Raw genomic sequence first — 24,811 nt, 5'->3', positions numbered from 1 at the left:
CCTTTCTTGATTATAAATTTCCTTTTTCAAGTGATAATTTATAACATACAAATCATTCAAGATATGGCCAATAAAATGAAAGCATTTAGATTGGAAAAACACAAATAAACAATAAAGACAACTTAGATAGCATAAATCATGAATCTCAACACATGGTTTCTAGTTTTGTTCCATCATACCTCTAGAATTAAGATTTAGTTCATAATAATGAAAATAAAACAACAACACATAAATCTTAAACAAGACATATCAAAATAAAAGTAAAAATAAAGAAAGAAAGAACTTAGAACAAGAGTTTTGGAGTGTATGAAGTTTTTGTCCAAAGATGTGCAAGAACTTGTTGGAGATGATCTTCTTGATCTTCAATCCTTTTCTTTGTAGCCTCCACCCTTTTCCTAGCTTCTCTCCATAACCTAGATGATGAAAAAGAGACCCTTTTATAGTCTAGACAAGATATCCCACGTAGCACACCATTTTCCCCTTCTTTTCTTCAAAGTCCACAAAGTTTCACAATTTCCGGAGGGATGTTTGTGCATGACCGCGGGTGCGGTAGTCTAAGGACCGCGGGTGCGCTGCCCTTTCGACTAAACATCTTTTGCTGCATAAGTGACACCGCGGGTGCGGCGCTTGCATGACCGCGGGTGCGGTCATGTCTCGACATTCAGCGCGGGTGCGGCGTTGTATGCAGCGCGGGTGCACTGTTGCTTCGTGTCTCATTGTCCTTTGCACCTTCTAATTCATCACTATATCATTCCAAACTCTCATTTCTAAGCTTCCAAACTACAATAAAAAAAACAACAACAATTACGGATTGTATTCGATATGGGTTATGGATTGTAACTGTGATCTGAGGATATTGTATTGACGGGGATATTGAAATTGTACTGTTATGCCGTTGATTTTGAATTAAATCCAGATTGATCAGATTGTTATTGATTTGAAAGGTATATTGACATGAGATTATTGATATTGTCATTGCCAGACAGACTGTGAATTCAGGACTTCGACTGAGCCAGAAACCGACGAAAGAAAGGTATAAGTCAATGTGGTATCGGGAGATCGACTTAAGTAGATTTAGACTTGAGTTTCCCTAAATCACATACTTTACTTTATTGCATTGATATTTGCATTGATTTGACTGATATACTTGTTCTCTTGAGTTATAGATAGCAGGTATTAGACGAGTAATCTTGTGACAGAAGTGCCTAATAGTGGTGGGATCGCCACGGGCACATTGCACTATGTCACAGGATAGTGTAGAAATTTTGGGACGGAAGTACCTGACAGTGGCGGGATCGCCACAGACACATTGCACGATGTCTTAAGATGAGATATTAGCGATAGAGCTACAGTCCATGACGGTTAGGTCAGGACACCGGATGTTTGGTTATATCGAGTAAATAGGATTGGAATTCTTCTATTATGAAATTCGATATAGGAACACCATATTTGGTTATATCGAGTAATGGAATTACTGTTCCTTCTATTACGGAATTCGATATAAGAACACCACATCTGGAAACCAGGATCCCTAGACTAGGATTGAGTCTAGTCTGAATGATAGAGTTATGAGCATTGTCGACAGCCTATGATTGTTTTTGTTTCAGATTTTGATACATATATCTGTTACCTGATTACATGCTTTATATTTGTTGATATGATTGCATGTTTCGTTGATTTATACTGGAATTTATTCTCACCGAAGTTATCCGGCTGTTGTTTTGTCTGTATGCGTACATGACAACAGGTGGGACAGGACCAGGGTCCAGGAGATGAGGAAAGATCGTGATTAGAGTGGAGGCTCCAGACTTGGATTTGAGATAGGGTTGGACACTTGACATTAGCTGTTTAAACCTTAGTTGAATAAATGTATGTGGTACATGATTTGTACTTTTATATACTGAGAAGTATATATGTATGTTTTATGTCACTACGTTCCGCATTTAAAAGAAAAAAATTTAGACCCTGTTTTATAATTGATTAATTAGTCCCAATGATGATTAAGAACTTGATTAGTGTCCGGGTCCCGACAGTATTTGTATAATTTTATGGTAATAATATGATGTATATAATATTAGACATTTTTAAATAATTATGTATATCATATCACACTATTATAATGAAGTGTCATAATTTATTTTGTTTAAAAACCTTACAGGCTTTTATACTTGTCGTATCCCTTACCGGGAGTGTGGGATGTCGTCTTAACATCCTCCCAGGATTTATAACAAGTTTTTGAAAAAATTATTTTTATTATTAATAATAACATTATATTATATTAAATATATACACAATAAATAAATAACAGTAAAATAAATATTATTACTTTTGTTACCTTTTTTTCTTCTGTTTGGAGCTTGGAAAAGAATGGAGGACTTTTAGAGATTCGTGTTGATAACGTGTTGTGAAAAACTAAAAATTTATGGTAAAAAGTAAAAATATCAAACTCTCAAAATTTACCAAACTACACACTTTATAATATTTTTCTCTCTACTCAATTGTGATTTTCTTCACAAATGAGAGATCTATTTATAGGAAATCTTTACAAATAATCCAAAAATAAAATACATCATTACCTACATCATCACATACTAATTTTCAATATTTACAACTCTTATTTTCAACATTCAAATATTCAACATTCAAATATTCAATACACACATTTTAAATATATTTTTCAATAGATATTAGGTTTTTTAAAATTTATTATACTTTATAATAAGTTTTTGCATCAAATCTCATAAAATTATTTAAATTTAGATAATATAGGACAAATCATGTAGTTAAATTTGGCTAAGATTAAGACAGTTTTTGCATAATTTTCTGAAACGGGACTTTACAGGTGCTAAAAGTGTCAATTTGAGAAAATAAAATGCGAACAATCTAACTGCTAATAATTCAAACGAAAATAGATACAAAATTCGATTGTTGATTCTAACCTCTTAATAAAATATAATATGAAAAAAATTGATTAAATAAGCTTATGCCATTATTTATATTTATAATAAACAATAGGAAATTAAGAATTTACACAAAGATAAAAATACATTAAATCTTGCTGAAGAAAACAAGAATGAATATGTTACGGTAAGACTTAAAAACCTAATAAAATTTGTAAGAATACATAAATATGAAAACTGAAATTGGAGAGAGATTTTGTACGTTTGGGTTGTTGAGTTATGTCATTTTCCACTGTTTAGTTCTTTCTTTTTTCATTTATGGCTTGGAAGAATCTTCACTCCCCACAACAATCCACGATATCCTACCATGCTCTCTTCGGAATTGCTTGCGCGCTATCAGAGCTCTTCAAATTATTTTGACTAATCTCTGGGTTTTTCACGAATAACCTTGTTGGCTACAAATTTCTTCTTGGGCTTTGGCTGATTGGGTACAATTTATTTTTTTTGTGTCAACAAATGCTCTGGCAGGCATTGGCCCAATGTGCAAATTTCCTGTATTTAATTCAAATTTCCCTTCTGACCTATTCATTCAGCCATGAGGCCCAAACGTAAGAAAATCGAAACTAAATGACCGACCTCTTTCTCCCAAAAGAAATTTCAAATTTGATATATGCTCAACATGGCGCCCTCCTCCTACTCTCAGATTTAATCTTCCTCTATTTCACAACTCAAACATAAACCCCACAAATTTTCTTTTCTCGTATCCTATATTCATAAGTTCTTTTTAATTCTTCAACTCCAGTGACCTCGTTTTTTACTTCTTGCCTTCGATCGATCCCTCTCCGCGACTTTGATCCCAGGTCATTGTCTGTTGCTGTTAGAGTAGATGTCCTACAAGCCAATTGTTGGCTAGGGATTTTATTGACTCAGTTGTAATAAACAATCTTTATTTTAATATAATTCATTATTTCAAGGTTTGTTATTTCTTTATTTGTATACCCATGTGAACACCATAGATAAAGACTTTAATTATATTTTAATACAAATGAATCGTAATTCGATGTTGAAACTCATTTGTAAACACTGTATGATCCAAATTCGTTCCTAGTCGATTCAGCCGACTAAAACATGGATAAAGGTCGCTTGAGCTCAAAACTAGCATATGTGATGTTGTGTACTGTGTTTCTTGGTAAGGACATAGAGATGTACAAACATGCAGATGTGTAGTCATATGATGATTATACCGAACAACCCTCACTCGGACTTTTCAAGTGGTTATCATTCATCGAGAGGATAAGTAAGTGGTTATGATTGTACACCATTAGTCCTTACGACCCGATACAACACTGAGGCTCTATATGCTAGGGCTCTGCTTTGACTCGTTTACCGGTTTCGGGAGAGTCATCAGGTGGCGAGGTTGGGTATAGTTGCGACACATATAGGATTCAGTGCATTGTAGTCGGGGATTCACCGCTCACCTACGGGTGTGGATATCCTATGTGATCTAATAAAATAATAGTGCGTGGAATATCTGGCCAGAGTATGAGATGTACATTAGAGAAAGAGTTCTCCAATAGTACATGCGATGCCACTATTTATATTTATCACATAGTTATCGAATTAATATGCAACCCTCGGTGAACCAATGGTTGCACAATCGATCTGGATATATGAGATAAAGGGACCGTACTTGTAATGCCCAAGGTTTTGATTCTATTAATCTGATATGATCCATTGATTATGAATTGATATGATTAGGATCGGGCCATTCCGAGATCAGATTAAACAAAGCATATGATTTATGCATATTTTGTACAGAACTGTTGGCGCCCGAGCGGCAGAAAGTTACCGCCCGAGCGCCAATGCACCACAAGAAGGGATTTGGACAGAATGTCTCGCGCCCGAGCGGTAGTTATTGACCGCCCGAGCGCGAGAGGATGATAAGATGAGAATCCGGGCAGAAGGTTCGGCGCCCGGGCGGTAATTCTTGACCGCCCGAGCGCCGATCAAAGAACATGAAAAGTGTGCCACGTAGCTTGGCATGCACTTGGGATATATATATATATGTTTGCTTCGAAAATTCCTCAGAAACAAAAGCCAGAAATCGAGGAAAAAGCTTGGGGGAAAGAGGTGTAAAATCCTTACGCCTTTTTATTTCAATCCGTCCGTCTGATTTTGAATCTGAGTACAGTACCGAGTTCCTATCAACGTAGGCTACAACTGGACGTAATTTTTGCTACATTTTGACATGTTTTGAAGTTAGACTATTGTCAGAATTGAATAGGATTCATATATGATGCTCTTGTCATGTTAGACATCATAGAATTGAAGTCAGAGTAAAGAACGTACTGGTCATGTAATTGTTATGATTTTTGTAGTCAATTTGACTAAGAACTCATATCAGATATGTATGGTTATTGAGATTATGACTGGTATCGACATTAATTATGAGTTCTGGTATTATATCTGTGATGTTTGGATTGACGGGATTATCGAGACTGTATTGTTATACCGTCGAAACATCAGTTGATTGATATTGAACAGATTCGGTAGTGATTTTGATTATATCGTGATATCGTCGATATGGATTAGATCGTATCTCAATTGAAATTGATCAGATTTTATTGTGATCCGAATATTGATCAGAACAGGTATTGAATTGAGTTGTTTATTGATACTATATCTGTTCGATATTGTTATTACCAGATTGGGAATGGACCGAGATAGAGTCGGGACTTCTTCTTCTTCTTCTGAGCGAGAAGATAAATGTATAAATTAATGTTGAGTTGGGATTGCACAACTCGAGTGAGGGTTGACTCGAGTTTCCCTAAATCACATACTTTATTTTATTGCATTGATATTTGCAATTGAATACGATTGATATTTTTGGTCTATGGATTTATAGACCATGTATGTTTTGAGTCCTAGGCGGAAATGCTTAGTCGTAGACATTTCATCTTGTGACAAAAGGGTCGGATAGTGAGGACTCGTCACTAGCCCATTGCACTTTGTCACAGGACATGATATTGGTGATAGGACCACAGTCCATGACGGTTAGGTCAGGACACTGGATGTTTGGTTATATCGACGTGGATAGAACTGGAGTCTTTTCTATTACTGTTGGTCGATATAGGAATACCACATCTGGAAACCGGGATCCCTAGGCTAGGACTGAGTCTAGTCTAAAACGTGGAGTCACGAGTCTGAGTGACAATTATATTGATTTATATTTATTGATGTTGATTATGTTCTTGAATATGGTTCATGTTTCTTGCTGTTCCTGATATTGGTACAGGTTTAGAATAGGAGTTATTCTTGATATTGAATTATGTTCCGGATTAGGGTACATGTTTAGAATATGACTTATTCTTGTTATTGATTCATATCATGATTTTGATATAAGATATGATTTGCTGTCTTATGCTTTTAGGTTGTTTATATGATGGCATGTATACATGATTTATACTGGGATATTTATATCTCACCGGAGTTATCCGGCTGTTGTCTTGTTTGTATGTGTGCATGGCAACAGGTGGGCTAGGATCAGGGTCAAGAAGAGAACGAGGTTGGACTAGATAGCATGGAGATCCGGGCTTTGAAGCAACGTAGGATTCAGCACGGACTTATAGTTGAACCTAGTCGGATTATTGTAGATCATACAATAGTTGTATGTGATATTTAATATGTAATTTGAATTTAATTACATTATGTTTCCGCTGTGTAATTTAGAAAAAAAATGTTAGACCCTGTTTATTATACTTGATTATTTATTCTTAAAGACGCTTAAGGAATGAATTAGAGTCCGGGTCCCCACAACAGGTGGTATCAGAGCTGTAGGTCCTTGAACTGTAGGTTCCTTAGCACTGAGATAGAAGCTAGTGAGCGGAGTAGAATGAGTTTTCTTTCCTTGCATGTGATTGCTAGCATGTGATTGATTATAATGTGGAATTACATTGTGTATGCTAGCATGATATTATGATTTACTGCCTGGATTTATATGGCATATGATTGAATATAATGTTGAAATTACATTGTATATGCTAAGATTTCAGTATGTTTTTACTGTATATCAAGCTACATGTTACCTGAATATCTGAGTTGATTTGGTAATATGTATTATTTGAAACTGGATCAGAACCAATTCTTGATCAGAGGTAAGCTGATCAGGATTGGGATTGAGACGGATTTGTCTCTTGTTACTACTAACATCTGTGATTATCAGATATTCCTCCTAGAAGGATTCCAGAAAGGGGTAGTACATCGTATGATCAGATGGATGTATCTGAAACTCTGATGGAAACACATATGATAAGGTTTCAGTCGTTTCAATCACCGATTTTTAGGGGTGTTGAGGCACCAGCTGATTGTGAGACTTGGCTGGAGGAGATTGAAATGCTGTTTGAATTTCTGGGATTCATAGATGAGTGCAGAATTAAATTGGTTGGGAATCAACTACGGGAAGTCGCTAGGAGTTGGTGGCTGATAACCCGGGAAGCCATAGCACAGCGTGGTTTCACGATTACGTGGAAACTTTTCAAAGTGGAATTTTATCAAAGGTTTGTACCTCTATCATATCGAGAGGACAAAAGTGCAGAATTTGCAAATTTGAGGCAGGGTCCATTGAAGATTGATGAATATTTGGCCCATTTCTTCACCTTGTTAAAGTTTGGTCCGCAAGTGGCTAGAAATGATACAGCTGTAGTTGATCAGTTTATCAAGGGCTTGAATCCAGAAATACGCACCTTGGTAACTGTGAAACAACCGAGTAATTTTACTGATACTCTGAATCGAGCCAGAAGAGCAGAAACCGTTCTAATGAAACAAAAGGAAGCCTCATATGTTCTTCCAACACCGATACCACAAAAACTGCCTTCCAGAATCGAGATTGGCAGTAGCAGTGGTGGAAAGAAAGAGATGTTGAAAGTTCAAAAGAAGAAATTCGAGAAGTTTGGGAGCGGTTCATCTAGCTCCAGTGGCTCTAGTCCGAATTATACTGGAGTTTATTGCAGGAATTGCGGTGGGAGACATTCCCCGGAGCTATGCCACGGAGTGATTGGTCGGTGCAACCTCTGTAAACAGCAAGGACACTTTGCTAGAGTCTGTCCACAGAAAGGTGCCCGAAGATTTCAGGGAGCAGAATCCTCTGGTGAGAGGGATCGAGAAACAGACCCAGGACACACTTGATGATACCGTGACAGGTATTGATCTTTTATGATTATGTTGCATATGTATTGATGTATACTAATGCATTCCTTGTGATTATCTTTGACTGAGTTGCATTGATATATGTTGTACCTGTTGGGTCTGTGTTACTGTAGTATTGACCTTTATACCTTTTGGGGAAAAGAATTGATATTAGTGATATTCTGTGATATATCATATACTGCAGTAAGTTGAGAATACGATTGAATTAGACTAGCTTGTACTGGTATTGTCTGATGATGACTGCATGATTAATATTGATATATCGAGCAAGTACAGAGCTATTATAGAGTCTTGCCAGGAAATTGTAAGAGTTGGACCTGAAATGGCCAAAGAATGAATGATATACGGTAGGGATTCTCGATTTTGAATTCCTTGATATCTGTATTATATAAGATTCGATGACTATCGAAAGGAATGGAGTAATTCCTCATATATTCGGTTGATTACTGAAGATGAGCCTATCAGGGATTGATTTACTAGTAGCAGGAAGTTTGCTATAGTCTTGCAGATGAGATTTCAGGTTTGTCCTGTATCAGGGAGAATGATTTCAGCCTTGATGTGATTCCAGGTATTGGTTTCATTTGAGAATTTCTTATAGACTGATACTGATTGAATTGAGAGAATTGAGATATCAGTTGAAAGATTTATTGCCTGAAGGGTCAGAGTTACATCTGATTATGTGTTTCTCTAGAAAATCCTTCAGTTCTGTTTATGAGTTGATAAATCATGTGCTCGGAAGTGTTCTGATGAGTTTATGCTCGGTTTATCTATGATCTTGTGATATATTCGTAGCATATGATTGAATGAATTGAACAGTTGAAAATCGTATTGAACATTCTGGGAACTGAGATTGTTGTATACAAAGTGTTCGGATATGAACCTCAATTGCAACAGATTGTATTCAGAGTCTGTGGTATCTGAAGATAGTATACTGATTGATAGTCAGAACTGTGAGACCGTGATCAGTGGCTGAGAACGACATTGAATATGGCAGAATTTTCGAAATGTCAGAAATTGCATTCTATGCAGTTATTAAATCAGTATTGCGTATTGATATTCTGAATCTGATATGATATTGTTATTATTCTGAGTCCGTTTTTGATGCCGATTGTTATGAACCATTGAGTTTATATACAGTCCAGTTGATTCAGAACTGATTTTGAAAATTAAAGCAGTTTAGAAGTTTAATCAGACTGTTCAGAATTTGATTTTGATAGTCAGAACCGAATACCAGGTAGGTATTTTCTTTAATTTATCTTATTAGCTGATTTGTTTATGTCAGATAGTCGAATTTGAAATGACAGGTATTGTCAGATGCACGCAGTAGCAGATTCAGTACTATTCTGGTAACAGGAAATGTGTGATAATTCGAATAGATAGTTTTGAAGTAAACAGATGAAAATCAGTTATGTCAGAATTTGTATTGAAATGTCTAAATCACTGACAGATGAAGACAGACAGCGAGAAACTTTTCAATTACTGATCTTGATTATTGATTTCTAAATAGAAATGGGAGTACATTTCTATGGATTGTGCAATGACACCACTGCAATCTGGCCAAGATAGTGGTTATGATTGAATGATTGTTCAAATCTGCATAAGTTATATTGTACCGGATGACGTACAAATATGACCAGACGACTGAGAGGTATGTCAGAAACGGGAGTCAGATTGTATTGAATGCCCGAGTTGATTTTATCAGACTGTGATTTTCATTTGATTTTATACTTTTGGCTGAGTCTATAGCATGATTTTTCAGCTATGATTTATAGATTGACGGATAGTCGGAGTGAACTATCCTGATACTGGAGGATATCCAGGAACTGTAGTGCTGGATTATAGCACTAGTTGACATGATTCATTGTCACTCTTGAACTATTGAACGATAATAGCTACTAGATGAGTATCGAAATAGCATTAGTCAAGGTATTGTACAGTGAGAACGGCGGATTTCCTTTGAATGAGGATGATATTGCAATAATACCTGAGATCAGATTTGATAAGATCAGAAATCTGATAAGAAAAATGAAACTAATTCAGAAGAAATCGAGGATAGCTCAGAATACATAGATTAATATACTAACGTCGGATGATGATCGTGGGTAGTTGAAACCGAAGATTAAGTATATCTCTGACTGGGATATTGATTGTTATGAGCTGTTGATTGGTATATACGGATGTTGTATAGCCAACAGTTTGTGATTGATTCTATCACGACTGATTTCATTGATATGAGATCATTGTAATTTCTGTAAGTCTCCTTCTTATATCTAATTTGAGATATGATATGATTATTTAGATTACACGAGTGAATTGCTTGTGATTTCGAGGACGAAATCGTATCTTAGAGGGGGAAAAATGTAATGCCCGAGGTTTTGATTCTATTAATCTGATATGATCCATTGATTATGAATTGATATGATTAGGATAGGGCCATTCCGAGATCAGATTAAACAAAGCATATGATTTATGCATATTTTGTACAGAACTGTTGGCGCCCGAGCGGCAGAAAGTTACCGCCCGAGCGCCAATGTACCACAAGAAGGGATTTGGACAGAATGTCTCGCGCCCGAGCGGTAGTTATTGACCGCCCGAGCGCGAGAGGATGATAAGATGAGAATTCGGGCAGAAGGTTCGGCGCTCGGGCGGTAATTCTTGACCGCCCGAGCGCCGATCAAAAAACATGAAAAGTGTGCCACGTAGCTTGGCATGCACTTGGGATATATATATATATATATATATATATATATATATATATATATATATGTTTGCTTCGAAAATTCCTCAGAAACAAAAGCCAGAAATTGAGGAAAAAGCTTGGGGGAAAGAGGTGTAAAATCCTTACGCCTTTTTATTTCAATCTGTCTGTCTGATTTTGAATCTGAGTACAGTACCGAGTTCCTATCAACGTAGGCTACAACTGGACGTAAGTTTTGCTACATTTTTACATGTTTTGAAGTTAGACTATTGTCAGAATTGAATAGGATTCATATATGATGCTCTTGTCATGTTAGACATCATAGAATTGAAGTCAGAGTAAAGAACGGACTGGTCATGTAATTGTTATGATTTTTGGAGTCAATTTGACTGAGAACTCATATCAGATATGTATGGTTATTGAGATTATGACTGGTATCGACATTAATTATGAGTTCTGGTATTATATCTGTGATGTTTGGATTGACGGGGTTATCGAGACTGTATTGTTATACCGTCGAAACATCAGTTGATTGATATTGAACAGATTCGGTAGTGATTTTGATTATATCGTGATAACGTCGATATGGATTAGATCGTATCTCAATTGAAATTGATCAGATTTTATTGTGATCCGAATATTGATCAGAACAGGTATTGAATTGAGTTGTTTATTGATACAATATCTGTTCGATATTGTTATTACCAGATTGGGAATGGACCGAGATAGAGTCGGGACTTCTTCTTCTTCTTCTGAGCGAGAAGATAAAGGTATAAATTAATGTTGAGTTGGGATTGCACAACTCGAGTGAGGGTTGACTCGAGTTTCCCTAAATCACATACTTTATTTTATTGCATTGATATTTGAAATTGAATACGATTGATATTTTTGGTCTATCGATTTATAGACCATGTATGTTTTGAGTCCTAGGCGGATATGCTTAGTCGTAGACATTTCATCTTGTGACAAAAGGGCCGGATAGTGAGGACTCGTCACTGGCCCATTGCACTTTGTCACAGGACATGGTATTGGTGATAGGACCACAGTCCATGACGGTTAGGTCAGGACACTGGATGTTTGGTTATATCGACGTGGATAGAACTGGAGTCTTTTCTATTACTGTTGGTCGATATAGGAATACCACATCTGGAAACCGGGATCCCTAGGCTAGGACTGAGTCTAGTCTAAAACGTGGAGTCACGAGTCTGAGTGACAATTATATTGATTTATATTTATTGATGTTGATTATGTTCCTGAATATGGTTCATGTTCCTTGCTGTTCCTGATATTGGTACAGGTTTAGAATAGAAGTTATTCTTGATATTGATTTATGTTCCGGATTAGGGTACATGTTTAGAATATGACTTATTCTTGTTATTGATTCATATCATGATTTTGATATAAGATATGATTTGTTGTCTTATGCTTTTATGTTGTTTATATGATGGCATGTATACATGATTTATACTGGGATATTTATATCTCACCGGAGTTATCCAGCTGTTGTCTTGTTTGTATGTGTGCATGGAAACAGGTGGGCTAGGATCAGGGTCAAGAAGAGAACGAGGTTGGACTAGATAGCGTGGAGATCCGGGCTTTGAAGCAACGTAGGATTCAGCACGGACTTGTAGTTGAACCTAGTCGGATTATTGTAGATCATACAATAGTTGTATGTGATATTTAATATGTAATTTGAATTTAATTACATTATGTTTCCGCTATGTAATTTAGAAAAAAAATGTTAGACCCTGTTTATTATACTTGATTATTTATTCTTAAAGACGCTTAAGGAATGAATTAGAGTCCAGATCCCCACAGTACTGTACGCTAATCATAATCGACTGGTTCTTGCAGGCACTATCAGTTATACCTAGAGAATCATGGGGCGATGCTACTAGACGATCTTACCATGGTTCAATGGGTTTAATCAGAAATATGATTTCTGACATTCTCATGATCAATTGTTGATACATAGAATGGGCAAATAAGGGTAAGCCCGAATAAAGGATTATGTCATGAATCACAATGAGTTGTGAACCCACGGCTAGCTGTATCCCTGAACCATTGAGGGTCACACAAGCACTGGATCGTTTGTTCACGTTGAGAGAATAAATTCAAGAAGTTGAATTTATATTATGATATAGTAAATTCAAGTAATTGAATTTATCATAATTAAATTTTGGAAGAATAAATTCAAGGAGTTGAATTTATAAAATTTGAGAATTTAATTTATTAAATTTTGGATGTGATAAAATTCAGAAAGTTGAATTTATAATTTAAATAATAAATTCAAAATTTGAATTTATAATCGATTTAATTTATTAAGATCAAAAGTTGAATTTATTATTTATTAAATTACGAATTTACACAAACTAAAAAATACATTAAATCTTGCTGAAGAAAACAAGAATGAATATGTTACGGTAAGACTTAAAAACCTAATAAAATTTGTAAGAATACATAAATATGAAAACTGAAATTGGAGAGAGATTTTGTACGTTTGGGTTATTGAGTTATGTCATTTTCCACTGTTTAGTTCTTTCTTTTTTCATTTACGGCTTGGAAGCATCTTCACTCCCCACAACAATCCACGATATCCTACCATGCTCTCTTCGGAATTGCTTGCGCGCTATCAGAGCTCTTCAAATTATTTTGAATAATCTCTGGGTTTTTCACGAATAACCTTGTTGGCTACAAATTTCTTCTTGGGCTTTGGCTGATTGGGTACAATTTATTTTTTTTGTGTCAACAAATGCTCTGGCAGGCATTGGCCCAATGTGCAAATTTCCTGTATTTAATTCAAATTTCCCTTCTGACCTATTCATTCAGCCATGAGGCCCAAACGTAAGAAAATCGAAACTAAACGACCGACCTCTTTCTCCCAAAAGAAATTTCAAATTTGATATATGCTCAACATGGCGCCCTCCTCCTACTCTCAGATTTAATCTTCCTCTATTTCACAATTCAAACATAAACCCCACAAATTCTCTTTTCTCGTATACTATATTCATAAGTTCTTTTTAATTCTTCAACTTCAGTGACCTCATTTTTTACTTCTTGCCTTCGATCGATCCCTCTCCGCGACTTCGATCCTAGGTCATTGTCTGTTGCTGTTAGAGTAGATGTCCTACAAGCCAATTGTTGGCTAGAGATTTTATTGACTCAGTTGTAATAAAAAATCTTTATTTTAATAAAATTCTGTATTTCATGGTTTGTTATTCTTTTATATGTATACTCATGTAAACAACATAGATAAAGACCTTAATTATACTTTAATACAAATGAATCGTAATTCGATGTTGAAACTCATTTGTAAACACTGTATGATCTAAATCCGTTCCTAGTCGATTCAGTCGCCTAAAACATGGATAAAGGTCGCTTGAGCTCAAGACTAGCATATGTGATGTTGTGTACTGAGTTTCTTGGTAAGGGCATAGCGATGTCCAAACATGCAGATGTGTTGGCATATGATGATTATACCGAACAACCCTCCCTCAGACTTTCCAAGTGGTTACCATTCATCGAGAGGATAAGTTGATTATGATTGTACACCATTAGTCCTTACAACCCGAGACAACACTGAGGCTCTATATACTAGGGTTATGCTTTGACTCGTTTACCGGCTCCAGGAGAGTCATCAGGTGGCGAGGTTGGGTATAGTTGCGACACATATAGGAGCCAGTGTATTGTAGTCGGGGATTCACCGCTCACCTACAGGTGTGGATATCCTATGTGATCTGATAAAATAATAGTGCATGGAATCTCTGACCAGAATATGAGATGTATGTTAGAGAAGGAGTTCTCCAATTGTGGGGACCCGGGCTCTAACTCAATTCTTTTGGGATTTAATTGGATCTTTGTTCGAAAATGTGGGTCAAAAATTTGCTTTAAACATTAACTCAAATGCAATAACTAAAGCATAACATATCTCGATAGGAATTAAACAACGTAATGTACATACAAGTCTGTGCGTACAAACATATACTAGTGTTCAATAACAACTGCCAACATAAGTGCTACAAGTCTAGTAGGAAACACTAGGAATCTTCCACGCCCGAGATCTCCACGCTATCAACTCTCTCATCCTCGTCGTGACCCTGATCCTGCCCCACCTGTTGCCATGCACACATACAGACACGACAACAGCCGGATAACTCCGGTGAGAACATATCCCAGTATAAAACATGGATGCATGCAATGTCATAACTCATGTACAAAACATAGCATATATCAATTAACATGAATAAAATCTAAACATGTAGAAGAATACAAATCTGTATTCAACATTCAAATCTTGACTCGACTCATTTCTACTCTAGGGATCCCGGTGTGAATAAGACGGTCTGTCACCTACCCAACCACTCGGGGCAACGGTACGTCTTATTCCTAGACTTCGGTCAACTCTGTATCGAGGGTCTACACATATAGCAAATCTGCTCCTATGCGTCGATACACCGAAACGTCTAGTTTTGGCAAGTCTGCCAATCTCTCCTATCTCAGGACTCGAATATAAATCAATAAACAAGGCCTTACATAATCAATGTAATAACAATCTAGTATGTGATTTAGGGAAACTCGTATCAAATCTGAATCGAGTTGTGCAATCCCGTGACCACATGAATTATACCTTTCTTGTCGAATCGTCTGTCGAGATCTCGAATCCAATGTCAAACCTGTCACCTCAAATCTGAAACGGCAATGTGTAGACACCCAATATCAATCTCTAACTCAAAGCAACATATATGCCAATCAATAATAAATCTCGGTACAAATCTACGGCATAACAGCGTATTCTGGCAATACCGATCAACTCAATCTCAACAAACAATATATATAATCAATCCCAATTACTCATAATCTCATCCAATACAAACATGTATACCAAATTCTGCATAATCTTCACATAATACATGCTGGAAAATCGAACCTATAGCATACGACATCCGTAATTCAATCCGTTTACGTTTTTACGATGCTTAGTATAGCAAGAACACATATTCTAACTCAAATCTAAGTTTCTCTCAACATACACAATCTGAATCTTGTTGAAATGTAATAAAACTTACATCCTCTTGAAGCTAACACTGAGAGGAGCTCAAAACCGAAATCGGATTAAAGTTTGGATGTATGAATCTTACAAAATCAAAATGTGAAAGCATGAGGAATGAAGCTTTCTCTCTCCCTGAAATCCTTCGGTGCTTGCTTCTGAATGAGGAAAACGAAGGACCTCTATTTATATCTTGCATGTTATATAACACATGGCTTATTCTTCAAAGGGCACGCATGACCGCGGGTGCGGTACACTAACAGCGCGGGTGCGCTATGCTCACGGCGAATTAATCTACAATTTCAGCACTTAGACCGCGGGTGCGGTCCTTACATGACCGCGGGTGCGGTCTCACACCGCGGGTGCGGTCGAGTTAGCACCGCGGGTGCGGTGTCTGTTCGCAAAATTCCACTAATTTCTGTCACCTTCACCGCGGGGGCGGTAGTCTTAGCACCGCGGGTGCGGTGTGGCTTCGGCCCTGCTGCTCAAAATCTCATAATTGTGCATTCTAATCTATACAATTCCAACATCAATAGTATCGATAATTCTCGAGCCTTACATTTCTCCCCTCTTAGACAGGAGTTCGTCCTCGAACTCATAAACCAGTAATCACGCAAGTATACACAAAACAGTAAAGTCAAAGTGGGAAGAAAGACTCACATCATAAGAATAGCTCGGGATGCCTCTGTCTCATCTCAGACTCTGTCTCCCAAGTTGCTTCCTCGATGCCATGACGATTCCACTGAATCTTCACAAGCGGAATAGTCTTTGTTCTGAGCTGTTTCTCTTTCCGATCAAGAATCTGAATCGGTCGCTCAACATAGCTCAAAGTCTAATCTAACTCAGCTTCGTCAGGTTGAATGACATGAGAATCATCCGGCATGTATCTGCGCAACATCGATACATGAAAAACATCATGTATACCGGACAGTGAAGGAGGAAGAGCAAGTCTGTAAGCTCGATCGCCAATCTTTTCCAGAATCTCATACGGACCGATGTATCTAGGAGACAACTTCCCACGCTTGCCAAATCTGACAATGCCTCTGAAAGGTGAAATTTTCAAAAATACTCTGTCTCCTTGTTCGAATACTAACGGTCTACGTCTAATATTGGCGTACTTCGCTTGCCTATCATGTGCCGTCTTCATTCGTTTCTGAATGATCTTCACTTTTTCTGTCATCTCACGAATCATATCAGGCCCCAATTCTGGTACCTCAGAAATCTCATCCCAGTACAACGGAGATCTGCACTTCTTTCCGTATAAAGCTTCGAACGGTGCCATCTCTATGCTCGTCTGATAGCTGTTGTTGTATGAAAACTCACACAATGGCAATGAATCTTGCCAACTAGTACCAAAGTCTAGTACTACAGCTCTCAGCATGTCCTCTAAAGTCTGGATAGTCCGCTCTGACTGTCCGTCTGTCTGAGGATGATAAGCAGTGCTCAGGTGTAAAGTCGTACCCAAAGCCTGCTGCAAACTGTACCAGAAGTGAGAAGTGAATCGTGGATCACGATCTGATACGATTGACTTCGGCACACCATGCAATCTGACGATCTCTCTAACATACAACTCGGCCATCTGATCGTGTCGGTATGTCATTCTGTACGGAATAAAGCACGCTGATTTGGTCAGTCTATCAATGATGACCCAAATCGAATCACAGCCTCGGGATGATCGAGGTAACTTCGTCACGAAATCCATGGAAATGTGGTCCCATTTCCATTCAGGAACAGACAAACTCTGAAGTAAACCTCCGGGCTTCTTCCTCTCTGCCTTCACCTGTTGGCAATTCAGACATCTAGACACAAATTCTGCAATGTCTGTCTTCATCTGTTTCCACCAGAATTGTGTCTTCAAGTCATTGTACATCTTCCTGCCTCCAGGATGAATGCTGAACCGACTACAGTGTGCCTCTGACATGATCTGTCGTCTTAAATCTGAAACATCTGGCACCACTAAGCGGTTATTCACATACAGAACAGAATCTCTAACCTGATATTCTGATATATGACCAGCTCTGACCATATCAATCGATCTCTGCACGCTCGGATCAGTTCTTTGTGCTTCTTTGATCCTCAAAATCAGATCTGGCTCAATCTGAATCGCAGCAAGTCGCAGCGGTCTACTCTCTGTATCAAATATCAATCCAGACAAGCAACAATCTTCTACTAAACTCGATACACCTACAGTCGACAAGGACAAAGAACATACCTTTCGACTCAAGGCGTCTGCCGCTGCATTCGACTTCCCTGGATGGTATTTGATCTCGCAATCAAAATCTTTCAGCAGATCAAGCCATCGTCGCTGCCTCATATTCAATTCTGACTGAGAAAAGAGATACTTCAAGCTCTTATGATCGGAATAGATCTCGAATTTCTCGCCATACAGATAATGACGCCAGATCTTCAAGGCAAAGACAATCGCCGCCAATTCAAGATCATGAATCGGATAACGAGTCTCGTGCGGCTTCAGCTGTCTAGAGGCGTATGCTATTACGTGCCCTCGCTGCATAAGAACACATCCTAACCCTCTGTGAGATGCGTCACAGTATACAACGAACTCACCTGTACCTGCAGGAATCGTCAAGACAGGCGCACTAGTCAGCCTCTTCTTCAGCTCTACAAAACTAGTTTCACAATCTTCAGACCACAGAAACGGCATATTCTTCTGTGTCAATTGGGTGATAGGCTTCGCTATACTGGAGAAATCTCGAATAAAACGACGATAATACCCAGCTAGACCCATGAAACTGCGTATCTCAGGCACAGAAGTCGGTCTTGGCCAACTGATCACAGCTTCAACTTTACTCGGATCTACCGCAATACCATCTCCAGATATAATATGCCCCAAGAAGACAACCTGTCGCAACCAGAATTCACACTTGGACAGTTTGGCATACAATCGCTCATTCCGCAAAGTCTTCAATACAATTCTCAGATGATCTGCATGCTCAGTCAAACTCTTCGAATACACCAAAATATCATCGATAAACACAATTACAAACTCATCTAAATATCTTTGAAAAATGCGGTTCATTAAACTCATAAACACCGCTGGTGCATTCGTCAAACCGAAAGGCATAACAACAAACTCGTAATGTCCATACCTGGTTCGGAATGCAGTCTTCGGAATATCAACGTCTCTAACTCGGAGCTGATGATACCCTGATCTCAAATCAATCTTCGAGTATACCGAAGATCCCTGTAACTGATCAAACAGATCGTCGATGCGAGGTAAAGGATATTTGTTCTTCACTGTTGCCTTGTTCAACTGTCTATAATCAATACACAGTTGCATCGATCCATCTTTCTTTCTGACAAAAAGCACCGGCGCACCCCAAGGAGATACACTAGGTCTGATATATCCCTTGGACAGAAGATCCTCCAACTGTGCTTTCAACTCTTTCAGTTCAACAGGCGCCATCCTATACGGAGCTCTCAAAATAGGAACACTGCCTGGCACAAGGTCTATGCTGAAATCAACCTCTCGAACTGGAGGCAACCCTGGAATCTCATCGGGAAAAACATCTGCAAACTCGCAAACCACTGGCAAATCTGCCAATGCTGGGCTCGACTTCAGTAAATCTACTGAATATACAAGAAAGCCCTCTGCTCCTCTCTGAAGCAATCTACTCATAGTCAGAGCAGATACTAAGGGAATCCGAGATCTGGAACCCTTGCCGTAAAATTTCCACTCATCTGTCAGTTCAGGTCTGAATCTGACAATCTTGTGGAAACAATCTACTGTGGCCCTGTACTTGATCAACATGTCTATGCCAACTATACAATCAAAATCAGCTAAACCAAGTACTACACAATCAAGATCAATCTCATGCCCCTCAAACTGAAGCATACAGTGTCTAACAGTAGTCACAGATATCAAGCCACTTCCCAACGGAGAAGCTATAGACACTACTGTCGACATCGACTCAACAGGCAATGCATGTCTCAATGCAAAATGTTCAAAGATGAATGTATGAGATGCACCTGTGTCAATCAACACATATGCAGGATAACCGCAAAGAAAACAGCTACCTGCAATGACGTCATCTGGCGCCTCCTGCGCCTGCTCCTCTGTCAGGGCAAACACACGTGCCTGCTGTCTGGGAGGCTGACTCACAGTCTGACTGCCTCCTGGTCTCTGCTGGGTCTGTGTGGAGGGTGGCTGAAAGGAGTGCACAGAGGATGCCTGTCTCTCCATCTGTAGCGCTGGTGCTGATGATCCTGTGCTCTGGAATCGTTGTGCACCTCTCTGGGGACAAACTCTGGCAAAGTGTCCCTGTTGCCTACAGATGTTGCAGCGTCCCAGAACTCCTTGACACTGCTCCGTCGCATGTCGCCCTCCGCACGAACCACAGTATGCACCACTATACTCTGACCCCTGACCTCTCTGTCGAGATCCACTCGAACTCGATGAACTACTCCCAGATTTCTTAAACTGTTTGCCTTTAGCCTTCAGAAATTCCTTCTTACCACTACCACTAGCTCCGCTGTCAAAACGAGGAGGAGGTGGTGGAAACTGTACGGTCGTGGACTGTGGCGGTCTCTGCCCCTGCACACCGTAGGAAGCTCCTCGCTGCCTGATCAAGCCAGCCTCTGCTCCCTTCGCTCGGTTCAGTGCCTCTGAAAAAGTACTAGGCCGGCCCGTGTTCACCAAAGTAAAAACATCGGGATTCAGCCCGTTGATGAACTGATCGGCCACTGCCTCGTCGTTTCCGGCCACATGCGGTGCAAATCGTAGCAATGCAGAAAATTTAGCCACATACTCCTCGATGTTCCACTGTCCCTGCTTCAGATTCGCAAATTCAGCTCCCTTATCTTTCCGGTAGGAAACGGGGAAGAAACGCTGATAGAACTCATCTTTAAAAACTTTCCACGTGATATCAATGCCTCGGTGCTCCAAGGCTCTCTTCGTCGTCAACCACCAGCTCTTGGCAACCTCTTGCATCTGATGCCCTATCAGCTTCACACGTCGTTCGTCAGTGTAAGCCAAAGACTCAAACAACATTTCGATATCATCGAGCCAGCTCTCGCACTCTACTGCACTCTCGGTGCCCTTCAGGGTAGGCGGATGGAAAGACTGGAATCTCTTCAATAAGTCTCCATCGGTGTAGCGGTAACATCCATCTGTGCACCTGATGTGCTACCCTGCTCTGGCTGTGGCACTCGTCTAGGCGGCATAAATCTGATTATCAAACTAATTAGTACCCAATTAATATCATCTGTCTCAGCCCTCCTCTGATCATAGACTCTGATCGAGAATCGGTTCTGATTCAGGCTTGACAAGTATATGCTGTAAATCAATTCAGATAATGCACAACATATAATAGGGAAAGCAATAAATCATGCTAACATCTCAAAGCAAGGAAGATGACTCGATCTACCCCGCTCATTCTACTCTATCTCAGTCTACAGAACCTACTGCTCTGATACCACCTGTTGTGGGGACCCGGGCTCTAACTCAATTCTTTTGGGATTTAATTGGATCTTTGTTCGAAAATGTGGGTCAAAAATTTGCTTTAAACATTAACTCAAATGCAATAACTAAAGCATAACATATCTCGATAGGAATTAAACAACGTAATGTACATACAAGTCTGTGCGTACAAACATATACTAGTGTTCAATAACAACTGCCAACATAAGTGCTACAAGTCTAGTAGGAAACACTAGGAATCTTCCACGCCCGAGATCTCCACGCTATCAACTCTCTCATCCTCGTCGTGACCCTGATCCTGCCCCACCTGTTGCCATGCACACATACAGACACGACAACAGCCGGATAACTCCGGTGAGAACATATCCCAGTATAAAACATGGATGCATGCAATGTCATAACTCATGTACAAAACATAGCATATATCAATTAACATGAATAAAATCTAAACATGTAGAAGAATACAAATCTGTATTCAACATTCAAATCTTGACTCGACTCATTTCTACTCTAGGGATCTCGGTGTGAATAAGACGGTCTGTCACCTACCCAACCACTCGGGGCAACGGTACGTCTTATTCCTAGACTTCGGTCAACTCTGTATCGAGGGTCTACACATATAGCAAATCTGCTCCTATGCGTCGATACACCGAAACGTCTAGTTTTGGCAAGTCTGCCAATCTCTCCTATCTCAGGACTCGAATATAAATCAATAAACAAGGCCTTACATAATCAATGTAATAACAATCTAGTATGTGATTTAGGGAAACTCGTATCAAATCTGAATCGAGTTGTGCAATCCCGTGACCACATGAATTATACCTTTCTTGTCGAATCGTCTGTCGAGATCTCGAATCCAATGTCAAACCTGTCACCTCAAATATGAAACGGCAATGTGTAGACACCCAATATCAATCTCTAACTCAAAGCAACATATATGCCAATCAATAATAAATCTCGGTACAAATCTACGGCATAACAGCGTATTCTGGCAATACCGATCAACTCAATCTCAACAAACAATATATATAATCAATCCCAATTACTCATAATCTCATCCAATACAAACATGTATACCAAATTCTGCATAATCTTCACATAATACATGCTGGAAAATCGAACCTATAGCATACGACATCCGTAATTCAATCCGTTTACGTTTTTACGATGCTTAGTATAGCAAGAACACATATTCTAACTCAAATCTAAGTTTCTCTCAACATACACAATCTGAATCTTGTTGAAATGTAATAAAACTTACATCCTCTTGAAGCTAACACTGAGAGGAGCTCAAAACCGAAATCGGATTAAAGTTTGGATGTATGAATCTTACAAAATCAAAATGTGAAAGCATGAGGAATGAAGCTTTCTCTCTCCCTGAAATCCTTCGGTGCTTGCTTCTGAATGAGGAAAACGAAGGACCTCTATTTATATCTTGCATGTTATATAACACATGGCTTATTCTTCAAAGGGCACGCATGACCGCGGGTGCGGTACACTAACAGCGCGGGTGCGCTATGCTCACGGCGAATTAATCTACAATTTCAGCACTTAGACCGCGGGTGCGGTCTCACACCGCGGGTGCGGTCGAGTTAGCACCGCGGGTGCGGTGTCTGTTCGCAAAATTCCACTAATTTCTGTCACCTTCACCGCGGGGGCGGTAGTCTTAGCACCGCGGGTGCGGTGTGGCTTCGGCCCTGCTGCTCAAAATCTCATAATTGTGCATTCTAATCTATACAATTCCAACATCAATAGTATCGATAATTCTCGAGCCTTACACCAATAGTACATGCGATGCCACTATTTATATTTATCACATAGTTATCGAATTAATATGCAACCCTCAGTGAACCAATGGTTGCAGAATCGATCGGGATATATGAGATGAAAGGACCGTATTGTACACTAATCATAATCGACTGGTTCTTATAAGCACTATCGGTGATACCTAGAGAATCATGGGGCGATTCTGTTAGACGCTCTTACCATAGTTCGATGGGTTTAATCAGAAATATGATTTCTGACATTCTCATGATCAATTGTTGATACATAGAAGGGGCGAAAAAGGGTAAGCCCGAATAAATGATTATGTCCCGAATCACAATGAGTTGTGAACCCACGGCTACCTATATCCCTGAACCATTGAGGGTCACACAAGCACTGGATCGTTTGTTCTCGTTGAGATAATAAATTCAAGAAGTTGAATGTAAATGTAGAACCCGTAAATCAGACTACGTATAAGTCATGCATAATTTCCAGTAATTAAATTAAAATGATTTTTATTGCATGAATATTTAAATTCTTTTCTTTAAATTTAATTATTTTACGCAGTAGTTTAATTGTTACCTTTTTAATTAAATAAGTGAGGCCGGACTGGAGATGGAGTATTGAGATAAGTTAATAAAGATTTATTTAAGAAGTGGTAATTTAGCATGTTCATTTCATTAAATTATGTTTAATCATTTTATGCATTTTATGCATAATTCATGCATGATAGGATTTGCTTCACGAAATTTTAAAAGTTCGTGCATTAAAATTTTAAGTTGCATTTCACGTTCGAGCGAGGATCAGAGACCGGAGAATTTTCAGAAAAAAATTATTTTATTACATGATTTGTTTTTATAAATTAAGTTAAAGCGTTTTTAACTGTATTTTACAAAAATGGGAATATTTGGGGTATTTTTACCCGCAAGAATTTATTTTTAAAGGTACGCAAATTTTATCGAATCAGGGGACTTTTTAATGGCTCGGCTATTATTTTCAAAATCTTTTCAACACGAGATATTTTTCGGGAGTGTTTTTGGATTTAATGGGCCTAACTTTAAGCTTATTGGGCTTAATACTCTTTTTAAACTTTTAATTATCAAAATTAGGCCATTAGTTGGTTGCTAGCTATTTAAATAACACCTAACCCCTCATTAACCTAAACCTAAAAGATCATCAGCCGACACCCTCTCCTTTCAGCATTATTCTCTCTTGGTTTCATCACTTTCCAGCCTCCCCAGTTGAAGATTTCCCTCGGCCACTTCAATTCCTTGCTAAAGAATTTCCTCCGGCATTTGGCTCGATCCCCTCGCGTATTTGCATCTCTCAGGCACGCATGTTCTTTTCCTTGAGCATCATTCACGCTGATAATAGGTGTCAAAGTTGTATTAAAGCATGTAAATGTTTCGATTAACTATACCCGTTTGTCCATCGGAGGTAGTAGACATAAGTTTTATCGTTCCTTCTTTTGCTTTCTCACGTTTCCTTTGATCATGGTTGCAAGGGGGCTGTCGAGTGTTGCTACTGAAGGGTCTTCTTCATCGAGAGGGCGCTGTCAGTAAGGGGTAGAGAGCTGGTGTTCTGTACGCTAAGAACCGAGAGGATGGTAAGGGGAAGCTCGGGTATAGTGTTGTGAGGTTTCGGGTTCGCTGCTGTCGAGTAGACCTGCATGGGACGGTTGGCTGGGCTCTGATAGGTCCTTTAAGGTCTGGTCTATGTCCATGATAGGTGGGTTCAGTGCTGGGGCAGTCGGAGGAGGT

Source organism: Primulina eburnea, chromosome 5, assembly GCF_022965805.1.
Source record: "Primulina eburnea isolate SZY01 chromosome 5, ASM2296580v1, whole genome shotgun sequence".
NCBI classification, from domain to species: Eukaryota; Viridiplantae; Streptophyta; class Magnoliopsida; order Lamiales; family Gesneriaceae; genus Primulina; species Primulina eburnea.
This window is presented reverse-complemented; position numbering follows the sequence as displayed.